This window comes from Octopus sinensis, linkage group LG5 (genome assembly GCF_006345805.1).
Source record: "Octopus sinensis linkage group LG5, ASM634580v1, whole genome shotgun sequence".
NCBI lineage: Eukaryota > Metazoa > Mollusca > Cephalopoda > Octopoda > Octopodidae > Octopus > Octopus sinensis.
In genome coordinates, this window is record NC_043001.1 from 26,426,152 (window position 1) to 26,438,395 (window position 12,244).

A 12,244-nucleotide genomic window follows, 5' to 3' on the forward strand; every position below is an offset into this window, starting at 1 on the left:
GGTTGGGATGGGTGTCTGTCGTCGGATGAGGTTCTATATCGACTTCGCTTGCCTCAACCGGTCTTTGTGTCCAAGGGAGGAAAGGCATTCATAAGTGGGCTGGGCTCACTTGTACTGCCTGGTCTTCTCACGTACAGAATATTTCCAAAGGTCTCGGTCTCTGGTCATTTCCTCAGTGAGGCCTAAAGTTCGAAGGTCGTGCTTCACCACCTCGTCCCAGGTTTTCCTGGGTCTACCTCTTCCACGGGTTCCCTCAACTGCTAGGGATTGGCACTTTCTCACACACCTATCTTCATCCATTCTCGCCACATGACCATACCAGCGCAATCGTCTCTCTTGCACACCACAACTGATGCTTCTTAGGTACAACATTTCTCTCAAGGTGCTAACGCTCTGTCGAGTATGTACACTGACATTACACATCCATCGGAGCATACTGGCTTCATTCCTCACGAGCTTACGCATGTCCTCAGCAGTCACAGCCCATGTTTCGCTGCCATGTAGCATGGCTGTTCGTACACACGCATCATACAGTCTGCCTTTTACTCTGAGCGAGAGGCCTTTAGTCACCAGCAGAGGTAAGAGCTCCCTAAACTTTGCCCAGGCTATTCTTATTCTAGCAGTTACACTTTCAGCGCACCCACCCCCACTACTGACTTGGTCACCTAGATAACGGAAGCTATCAACTACTTCTAGTTTTTCCCCCTGGAAAGTGACGGAAGTTGTTTTCTGCAGATTTTCGGAGGTTAATGCTCCCGAGCATCTGCCACATACAAAAACTATCTTCCCAGTTAGCCTACCTTTGACATTGCTGCACCTCTTATGTGTCCATAGCTTACACTGGGTACATCTTATAGAGTTTCTACCTACACCTTTTCTACAGATCGAGCAGGGCCATCTTCCTGAAGATATTTGTGGATTGTCTACCTTTCTACTTATTAGTACTTTGGTTTTAGCTAGGTTGACTCTAAGGCCCCTTGATTCTAAACCCTCCTTCCACACCTGGAACTTCTCCTCCAGTTCTGATAGTGACTCAGCAATAAGAGCAAGGTCGTCAGCGTAGAGGAGCTCCCAGGGACAGCCTGTCTTGAATTCCTCCGTAATTGCCTGGAGTACTATGATAAATAGGAGGGGGCTGAGTACTGAACCCTGGTGGACCCCAACCTCTACTTTGAATTCTTCTGTGTACATGTTGCCAACCCTAACCTTACTTACGGCATCTCTGTACATGGCTTGCACAGTCCTCACCAGCCATTCATCTATCCCTAGTTTCCTCATTGACCACCAGATAAGGGATCGGGGGACCCTATCAAAAGCTTTCTCCATGTCAACGAAAGCTAGGTACAGGGGCTTATCTTTGGCTAGGTATTTCTCCTGCAGCTGCCTTACCAGGAATATAGCATCAGTGGTACTTTTTCCTGGCACGAACCCAAACTGCATCTCATCTAAACTAACTCTCTCTCTAATTAGTTGGGCTATGACCCTCTCCGTAACCTTCATTACTTGATCCAACAGCTTGATACCTCTGTAATTATTTGTATCTAGGGCATCACCTTTACCTTTGTAGCAGTTGACTAGTATGCTGCTGCACCAGTCATTGGGTATGACTCCTTCGTGTATCACCTGGTTGACTATACGGGTGACTAGGTTATAGCCGACACTGCCAGATATTTTGAGCATCTCTGCAGTAATTCCTGATGGGCCTGGGGCTTTCCCTGTCTTCATGCTTCTAATTGCCTTAGCTACCACGGAACTATCAACTCGGATAGCTGGTCCCTCTGTAGGGTCAACATTCGGCAGACTCTCTTTATCCCATTCATTTTCCTCATTCAGTAACCTTTCATAGTGGCGTCTCCAAGCTTCTCTCTTTGCATCCTCATTTAGCGCAAGTGAACCATCCTCCATGCGAACACATTTCTCTCCTACCACATCACGATTCTCTCTCACACACTGTCTTGCAACACGAAATACCTCAAGTCTTTCATCCTCACGGCGCAGGACATTGGCAAATTTTCTCTTATCTGCTTCCCCTCTGGCTAGATAGACCTGTCTCCTAGCTTCCCTTCTGGCAGTCTGATACCCTTCCCTGCTACCACCGTTCTTCCAGGCCTTCCAAGCCTGTTTCTTTTGTCTAATAGCCCTGTCAACAATATTGTTCCACCACCACGTTATTTTGGGTCTTAAGGGGACTTTGCACCAGCCACAGATCTGGTCAGCGGCTTTCAGCAGGTTGTCCCTCAGAAACGTCCAGTTGTCTTCTACCCCATGTGTAGCTATACCCCCTTCCACTTCGTCAAAGGCTTCAAGTAACATATCTCTAAATCTCTGTCCATTCGCAGGGGCTTTAAGCTTCCAGACCCTTCTTCTCCATGTTGGTCGTCTTCTAGTCGCCCTCTTAGTCCTGATCCTAAAGTCACTAACTACCAGTCTATGTTGTGGGGTGCATTCTTCGCCTGGGAAGGTTTTGGCATTTTTAAGCAGCCATCTTTCCCTTTTTCTGGCAAGGATGTAGTCGATTTGGCTAGTATGCCGGCCCGATCGGTAGGTGACCAGGTGGCTTGTTGGTTTCCTGAAGTTAGTGTTGCAGACCATAAGACTATTCGCATCGCAGAACTCCAGCAGCAGTATATATATATATATATATATACACACATTCACACACACACATATATATAGACACACACATATATATTAGACACATACACATTATGTGTATGTGTGCCTTGTTCCATTAATTGGAGGGATCAACAAAAGTACTCCATCCAGTGAGCAATAAATATAATTCGATATACACAGGACTACAAATTGAGCTATTACTGTAAGCATGTAATTTATAATAGCTCAATCTTAAACCCTGTGTATATTAAATTACACACACATAAAGAGAGTGAGAGATGGGGTGGGGATGAAAATACTTTTGGGGAGTATTATGCATTCTCAATACATATACACTATTATCTCTTATATGTAACATAGTGGGTTGAAAAACTAACAGCCAGCTGATTTTCTCTCTTCTTGGTTCCTACTGGTCATTCTCGCCCTCTCTTCATCATCATCATCGTTTAACGTCCGTTCTCCGTGCTAGCATGAGTTGGACGGTTCGACCGGGGATCTGGGAAGCCAGAAGGCTGCACCAGGCTCCAGTCTGATCTGGCAAGGTAGCTCCTCTACAAGAACCTGCTCTTCTCCACATTTTCTTCATACTTTAAACACTCATCCCCTAGCATAAAGCCTATGCCCACTCCCTTGGGATTTGTAGTCTTGCAAGTTGCATGAAACCTCAAGAGTACAGGTGCACTGTAGCACCTAGTACACACTTTAAAGTGGTTGGTGTTTAGGAAGTGCATCCAGTCATAAAAAACATACCAAAGCACAAACTGGAGTACAATGCGCATCATGAATGCTTAAGATCCTCTCATACCATTCAACCCATCCCAGCATGGAGCATAGATGTTAAATGATGATGATCACTTAGTGCTGTCAGTTAAGTAGGATGTTTGCTGATGAAGTCTAACGAGGACAAAATGTCTTACTTTCACCAGTTGATTTTAAAGAGCAGCTCCATTCAAATCTGTACTGTCCATATAGGCACTAGCGCAGCAAGGGGGCAGTAGGGGCCATACTTCTGGGTCTATGTGTTTTTTCTGTGGGGTCCAGGGACAGCAAATGGAAGGACTGCCCCGGGTAGCACACACTCTAGCTACGCTAGAGTATATAGGCCAAAAAATTTCAATCAACTGATCTTAGAATATCTTCCTTTGCTTATTTCATTTAGATTTTTGACACATTAAGTTTTTGTCTACTTATATATTCACAGTTAATTGATCTTTTACAGTTCATTATATTACATTGAGACCCTATCAAATTTAATCTTAAGATTGTGTAGCAAAGATCAGATGTGTGGTCAACAAAATAAGCATGTTATATTTGTAGATGTATTGACTATTCACATCAAAGGAGTTTTCTTAGAAAGCAGTGATGTAGCTAAAGAGAAGTATAGTGCTATTTCTATGATATATATATATATATATATATATATATATATATATATATATATTAGGGAGCTTGCTTCCTAGCTACATGGTTTCGGGTTCAGTCCCACTGCGTAGCACTTTGGGCATATGTCTTCCACTATAGCCTCGAGCCGACCGAAGCTTTGTGAGTGGATTTGGTAGGCGGAAGTAACTGCCATGTGTGTATGTGTGCGTGTAGGTGCTCAGTGCCTCTCCGAATGAGAGAGAGAGGGATATATATATATATATTATATATATATATATATATCCCTCTCTCTCTCATATAAAATTGGTTAAGTAAATAATGCTTAACATCAGATTATTGAAATTAAGGCAGATGCTAAGATCGGTTATGTTGGAGAAAAAACAAAACATCTAAATTATGACTGGAGCCTGTAGTGCAGACATCAATGGATACAGTTGGTGCATGTATACTGCCGCTCCTCTGAAGTAATCCTGGTCTATTTGTGATAGTTAAGCGGGTGCTTTAAAACAAGAGTACCCAAATATTAGAAAATCACAACACTACTTAAAATAGATATACTAAAGAAGAATATTCTTTGATGGTGTGACTGAAAAAAGTGAGTTTTTAACAGATATAGATCGATTTAGGATATTTATAATATCCATAGGTTAGAGTGAAACTTCAGTGAGTCTGATCAGATTTATAGTTTAGAGACTTTTATTTAAAAGAAATAGTTGCAGCTAGTCTTTAAATAATTACTGTCTGTAGGGTATTCTATAGAAACAAGTATAGTTAATATATATATTATGGATTGATTTGCAATATTGATTTTAGAATAATTGCCATAACAATGTAATGATTGGGGAGAAGGGGGTTAAGTAAGATAGGAACTGCTCATTTGTCTTTCCAATAACTATAGACATAAAGGCGATTGATACAAAGAGTTTGATATTTCTAAAGATGTTGGCAACACAGTATCTAACCACATATATTTTGATAGAACTGAAGCAAAACTACCTCTCTTGATGAACAGATATAAAGTATATAACTGGCTTTAGAGAGTGGTTAAGAATTTTTTCTGTATATATCACTAGAAAAAAAGAGATAGAGAGATAGAGATAGAGGGAGAGAGATATATATATAGATAGAGAGATAGAGATATGGATAGATGGATGGATGGATGGATAGATAGATAGATAGATAGATAGATAGATACATACATACATACATACATAGAGATAGACAGATAGATAGATAGATAGATAGAGAAAGAGATAGACAGACAGACAGATAGATAGATAGATAGATAGAGAAAGAGATAGACAGACAGATAGATAGAGGGATAGACAGATAGAGAGATGTGTGTGTGTACATATATATATATAATGATTTTATATATTTATATATATCATCATGATGATGATGATGATGATATATATAAATATATAAAATCATTAATTATTTTTACTATACAATGTCTTGTTTACTACTTTTCAGTTGACTGTGGCAGCATAAACAACTCCCATTTTGAATTGTCCTTGACAGACTTCTTATCACTCCTCTATCAATTTCCCCATCTTCAAGTGACTAAAAGAGAATTTCCTTTCTTATTAATGCTCATAAGTTCAATTAAACTCAGTCTACCCTGAGAAAATGCATCCAGCATTTGATAAGTGTAGGTGTGGCTGTGTGGTTGAGAAGATTGCATTCCAATCATGTGGTCTTGGGTTCAGTCCTACAAATAGCCTCGAGCCGAACAAAGCTTTGTGAGTGGATTTGACAGATGTAAACTGAAAGAAGTATGTTGTATGTTATATATGCGCGAGTACCCTTGTCTAGACATTTTGTGATAGTTGTCAACGAACATCATACAAGCAAGGTTGTTCGTTTCTAGTTGTCTGTGAAAAAACATATTTAGCTATGGGAAAATATTACTTCGCTCGGAAATATGGTGAGAGCTGGAAACAGGAAAGGCTGCATGCTGTACAAAACCTGCCTTAAATTGTCTGACCCATGCAAGCATGGAAAGTGACATTAAATGATGAGGACTGTAAGCTTTGTCTTCACTGCGCAGTCAATAATACTGTGATATGGTTTTAAAAAAACAATCATTTTACCCAAAGAGAAAATAAGTGATTATCAATCAACAAAGTCTTTTCATTAGATTTTTTTGCAATTAATAAAGCGTACGCTTTGTAAATATTGCATTACAGAACAAATAGCAACTTCTTTAACTAACCTAAGTAACAGAGTACCCAAAATGTTACTACGCATTTTTGATATTTACCATTTAAACTGGCTGCATGATAAAAATATTTTAAATAGCATCATCATTTCTATTTCTTTACTACCCACAAGGGGCTAAACACAGAGGGGACAAACAAGGACAGACAAACGGATTAAGTCGATTATATCGACCCCAGTGCGTAACTGGTACTTAATTTATCGACCCTGAAAGGACGAAAGGCAAAGTCAACCTCAGCAGAATTTGAACTCAGAACGTAACGGCAGACGAAATACGACTACGCATTTCGCCTGGCATGCTAACGTTTCTGTCAGCTCGCCGCCTTTTTTAAATAGCATCATCATTTCACCATCCACTTTTCCATGCACACATATCTGCTCAATATGTTGGGCAGATTTTCTACAGCCAAATGCCCTCTACGTATCACCAATCCATATCTGTTTCCAAGTAGGGTAACATTTCTCCGTAACCAGACATATTTCCAAAGATTGGAAACAAAGGACACTGCTTGTATGGCAGTTACACACATTTCCAACTATCATCTGATGTCAAAGCTAGGAGGTGGTAACACACACTTGCACACACAATGGGCTTCTTTCAGTTTCTGTCTACCAGATCCATTCACAAGGCTTTGGTCAGCTCGGAGCTATAGTAGAAAACACTTACCCAAGGTGCCACACCATGGAACTGAACTGAAGCCATGTGGTTGGGAAGCAAATTCTTACCACACAACCATGTCTGCACTTTTATTTATTCAAAAACACTGCATGGTTTAGACAAGGATATCTAACAATATAGTTAAAAGATTTTTTTTTAAATTATCATCTCTTACTTCACACAGAATTACATAGCTGTAACAAGATGCCTACATCCTCTATTCTTGTAGATGTTTATCCTTAAATCTTCACAGCAGTTTACCCCCAACAGCCTTCCTATTTCAATCCTGTTACATATTTCTTTCTAATCACATTAGGAAAAAAAAATTACATGAATAAAATTCTAGTTGTTTCTAAATATGTAAACAAAAATAAAACTGTTTTTTAAAAGTTTTATGAACTACTTTCACATCCTCCTCCCTAAAATATGCTAAGGGGAAGGATATTTAATTGACAAAACTTGGTGAAGGGGAGTTAAAATAGCCACATGAGATGAAAGTATGAAACAAAAATGTGACATTTTGCTAATGTAAAAATCAATATATATTAGAACCCATGATTGACAACATATTGCAACCTTAATCCCAATTTATCTTAAATAGGATGGTTTGCAGTGAGGAATGTTTAATTACCATGATTTAGGAGTGGGGGGCATTTAAATAGCTACTCCATCAAGAAAGGATGTTAAAGAGATCCAGTTTTATCTCCTGAACATTATGGAAACATATTGATTTATCAAATCAATTAGAAGACATTTATAGCCACAAATTCTTTACTTATAAGTAAGCTAAAATATGAATACTTCCTTTTCAATGTTGATACTTTAGAAGATAGTATAATCAACTGACTTAAAAAAAAATACATTATATTTGCAGTTCTTTCTATTTATGCGCATACATATGTTTGCATGCCTTCACAGCAGGGCCTCTTTCAATGGTACAAATATAAGCAGGTTTCTACTACAGATGCCATGAATTACTAGTTAATTTAAAGTACATTGTAGCTCTTTTCATTTATGTGCATCCATATATGTATGCATGCCATGACAGTAGGGCTTCTTTCAATGGTAACAAACATAGGCAAGTTTCTACAACAGATATCATAGATTGCCAGTTCACATAAAATACTTAGCAATATCCTTATAGAGTTGTTATTGTAGTGGGGAGAAAGCACGTGATTACATGAGAACTATAGCTTGTTTTCTCATCAATGTTTTGCTAGTACTTTCTAAATTAACCATGAAATAGTGCTAATGGTAAGTGTGTGTGTGTGTATATATTTATGCTTATAAAAGCACTTCAAGAGCTGAATTTGAGTTGGCTATTACCATTGTTTTAACATCCACTTTCCCATATTCACATGGGTCAGATGCAATTTGTTGAGGTGAATTTTTTTACAGCTAGATGCCCATTCTGTTACCATTTCTCACCTGTTTCTTGGCATATTAATATTCCCTGATAGCAAGACCAGTTTTCATAGAAGATTGCAAACAAAGGACACCGCTTACATGATAGTCAAACTTGTTTACAACTATCAGTATCATATACACACACACACTACACTTATTACAGTTTCCATCAGCCAAATTCACTCACAAGACTTTGGTTGACTCAGCACTATAGTAGAAGACACTTGCCCAAAGAAAGTGACAAGCAGTGGGACTGAACCCAAAGCCATGTGATTGGGAAGCAACTTCTAACCACACAGCTATGCCTGAACCAACCATATATGTCAATTAACAATTGATATGTTTAATTATACAGTGAGAATATGAAATCTTTAAGTTATCATCATTTTAACATTCACTTTTCTTTACTTGCATGGGTCAGACAGTTCACTGAAGCAGATATTCAACAGCCCTTCCTGTCACCAAGCAAGGTAGCATCTCTCCTCGGCCACATTCTTGCAGAATACTGGAAATGAAAATCCCCCACTTGTATGATGATGATACTTACAAGGTTTTCATAGGTCCAGGGCAATAAAAAAAAAAGACTTTGGACTGGACCCAAAATCATGTGATTGGGAAATGTTAACACAGCCATACCTACAGTTACCATAACAATAATGTGAAATTTCTATACTGCAGAAGTCTATAAGTACTAAAGTTTATACCACCTTGGTTAGTTTGTTTCATAATGATAGAAATGAATTATTATTCCTTTGCTGCATCTTTTATTTTATGATTGTTCAGGAGGGAAGGGCTGCATTTATGACCTTATATTGTTTCAAGGTCTTCGAGAATGCTGAGAGGAAATCATCCTCAAATAGGGAGACCTGGCCCAAATGTTAACAATGAAAATTCCACTAAAGGTACCTAAGGATCAGGTAGCCATGTTAAAGCAGGTGACAGATTAAGTGCTATAAATTGAAATGAAAACTTAGAGTTCAGTCTTCTTAAAGGCAAGAAATTAAACTTTCAATAAATATTTAAATTACTTCCAGTATAGACTGACTTTGCTGGATTTAGTCTTGTTTATATGAAACTGCAATCTCCATGAGAGACTATTATGTGTTAAATGTAATGCTCCCAGATGGTAATTTTAGCATTGCCTTACAGAGTGATGCAATCTTACAGGTTTATTTCTTTTTGTCTTCAGGATTTCTGCTATGCCTCTTCTGCAAAAAGCCAGCTTGTCAAGTCCTCATTAATGAGTGTTTTAGATATTTCCAGTCAGTGCAAAGGCCTGGCAGGCAGTGACAGGATTGGACAAATCAGTATACAAAACGTGGAGGTGGAGTCTATGATGGTCTCAGTGTAAGAATGTACGTAATAAATAGGTAAAAGTTGAAAAGTGTTAAAATATAACTGAGTACTAAGGTACACCTGATTTGGTTTAATACATTTGAAGATCACTCCTTAAACACATACTCTTATGGTTCAACTTACTAGGCAGCTTTCAGTCCAGTGTTTAAGTAACAAGTGGTAACGGTGAAGTTTAGCATGGATAACCGGCTTTGGGAGAAGATACCTAAGCTTGGTCAAAGGTTTACCTGATGTCAAGGGCAACAACTTTGCTTTTGCCAAAATTTTCAAGGGCAAGACATTATATCATGGTGTAAAAAATGGAGAAGAGATGGTCCGTGGTGGATCTACCTCTTCAGAACCCATGATAGAGATCTTTGCGGTTCAAAATATGATTCAAGGTGGTATAAGAATTAGTTCGCACCGGTTCTGTCTAAAGCCTTATAAATGACAGATGTAAATGAAGCCGGTTGTTGGCAGGGTAAGAAGGTTGGCGTTTGTTGAAGATAGATTAAACACGAATGCGTCCATATATTTGCCTCCTTTGAAAATATTATCGAAAGAGGATAAAACATATTCTTCACAACAGACATATTCTTATGCTGCGATTGATAAGAACAATATATCTAGCATCTATCGGAAAGTATTCTTTAATTAGCAAAATTATAGCATGATATTACAATAGTAAAGATTAATTACAGATTCTTGAAATTCTACCGGTAATATTGCAGACTACGATTGTTTCCCTCATTTGACAAAACTAAAATATCGGCTTTCCTACGCGTAATTAATGAAAAAAAAAAAATCTTCGCAATATTTGATCTTAGCACACAGAAAATTAATACTATAATACACAGATAGATATACAGATAGTAGTCACAGCTGTATCTATGAAATGTATGTATGAATGAACGTACGTATGATATCTATGTTTTATTTATGTAGATAGAGGCAGGCACTTCTTAATTCTACGATTGCAGAAAATACAAAGAGAAAATTAAATTTCAAACGTTACAGATAATTTCTTTCGATAAATAAATAGAAGTAGACGGGTAAGAAAGAAAAATATGGAAAGCAAAAGCAAAAGAAGAAGAAAAAAACTCCTCATACTGAAGGACGGGATTTGGTCCAAAGATATACAAACCATTGAGTATCACCTGCCGATCGCAGAAAGAAAAAAAATAATAATGCAACAAATTCTAATCATCCAAAACGTCTCTGAAGGCAGCAAGCAGCTTCATGTGTGTTTTATGTTGTGTGCAACGATGTTAGATGTTGACAGATTAGCAGCATTATATCGTGGGTGGGAGACAGAAGAGAAACTAAAGTTAATCTTTTAGTCTTAGAAACAATATATATATATGTTCGACTGACAGAGCAACCAGCATCAGTAACGCTGCAGTAATCTGTCTAGAATATACGATGGTAGCTGCAATAAAATCGGTTAAATAGTTGGTCTGACTGTGTAAATTACAAAAATGCTAAGTACCTAAGTATGTTCAAATAAGTCAATAAATATATGTGTATAAACAAACAAGTCTAAGGATTATTCGTGTGTGTGTGTGTGTGTGTCTGTGTGTGTGTATGTACCAATGCATATGTAATGTATCGTATATAATGTGTGTGCGATTTGATGAATATTGACGATTAGGTTTCTTTTCTCCTCTTCTCCATCTTTTAGATAAGGGTATATATTCATAGGAAAGCGCATATTGAATATCTACAAATTTATGTTGCTTATACCTTTTCAGAAATGTTCACAATTTCTCAACAGCCTTTTTATTTTATTCTAAATGTTACCATATCGACAAACAAGATAAGTATTTTTTGTACAGTAAAAAAAATGCGTTAATTTATCGTTGCAGATAATCGGGCATTGTCCGCAAGTTTGCTTTAACTTTAATAAACCTTAATTTATTAAACAATTTCATGAAGAAAGTACAAGAAAACTGTAGCTGCGTGTTTCGTGTTGTGTGGAAATAGCAGAAGATATTCGGCAGCCAGAACTGGATGGCTTCCCAGTGTTGTATGTGTTGGTGAGTGCGTATGTGTAGTGTCAGACCAACATTGTCAGTCGAAAGAATGTACGCAAAACAAGAAGAGAGAGAGAGAGAAAAAAAACCTCTCGCTTCATAATCTCAAGTATTTTCAGGAAATGCAAGTAAAAAAAAATTTCAAAACATACCTAAAAATACACAGGGGCTTAATCCAGGTGTGCTTCGCTAAGTCTGTTGCTAGGAGCCAGTGAGAAATGGTAAAATATCCGTCGATGAGCGGCAAACATCACATACATGGTCCGTGTGCCGATCGAAGACCAAAACAAAATTTTGAGTAAATGGCTGGTAAGAGTAGTCGGCGGGGAAGTCGGAGTGGCGGTCGCAGCAGCAGCAGCAGCGGCGGCGGTGGCTGTGATTAGAACTCTGTTTGTTGGTCGATGGTGGTGACGGACGACGACGACGACAGTGATATCGTAGAGAAATCACACGAGATCACACGATATTTTTATAGTTCCGCTTCATTCTGTATACAAGGTGCGATATTTTAATTCAATTCTAGTCAGATGTACGTAAACATACATAAATTTACCCCCCAAAATGGGATTGCACTTTTCACTTCTTAAAC

At 38.2% G+C, this 12,244-nt stretch overlaps 1 protein-coding gene across 2 annotated transcripts in view; it reads right to left on the reverse strand.

The window, feature by feature from the left end:
• The window catches only part of LOC115211608, a 481,864-nt gene extending 469,887 nt beyond the window's left edge, over positions 1–11,977 (reverse strand). The window contains exon 1 of one of the 2 annotated variants that reach the window (XM_036503259.1): positions 11,812–11,977. The gene's annotated coding sequence lies outside the window, so the exon portion shown is untranslated. Of the gene's footprint in view, positions 1–11,807 lie in introns of both variants that reach the window. The other variant, XM_029780201.2, reaches the window with a different exon arrangement.
• Between the last annotated feature and the right edge of the window lie 267 nt (positions 11,978–12,244).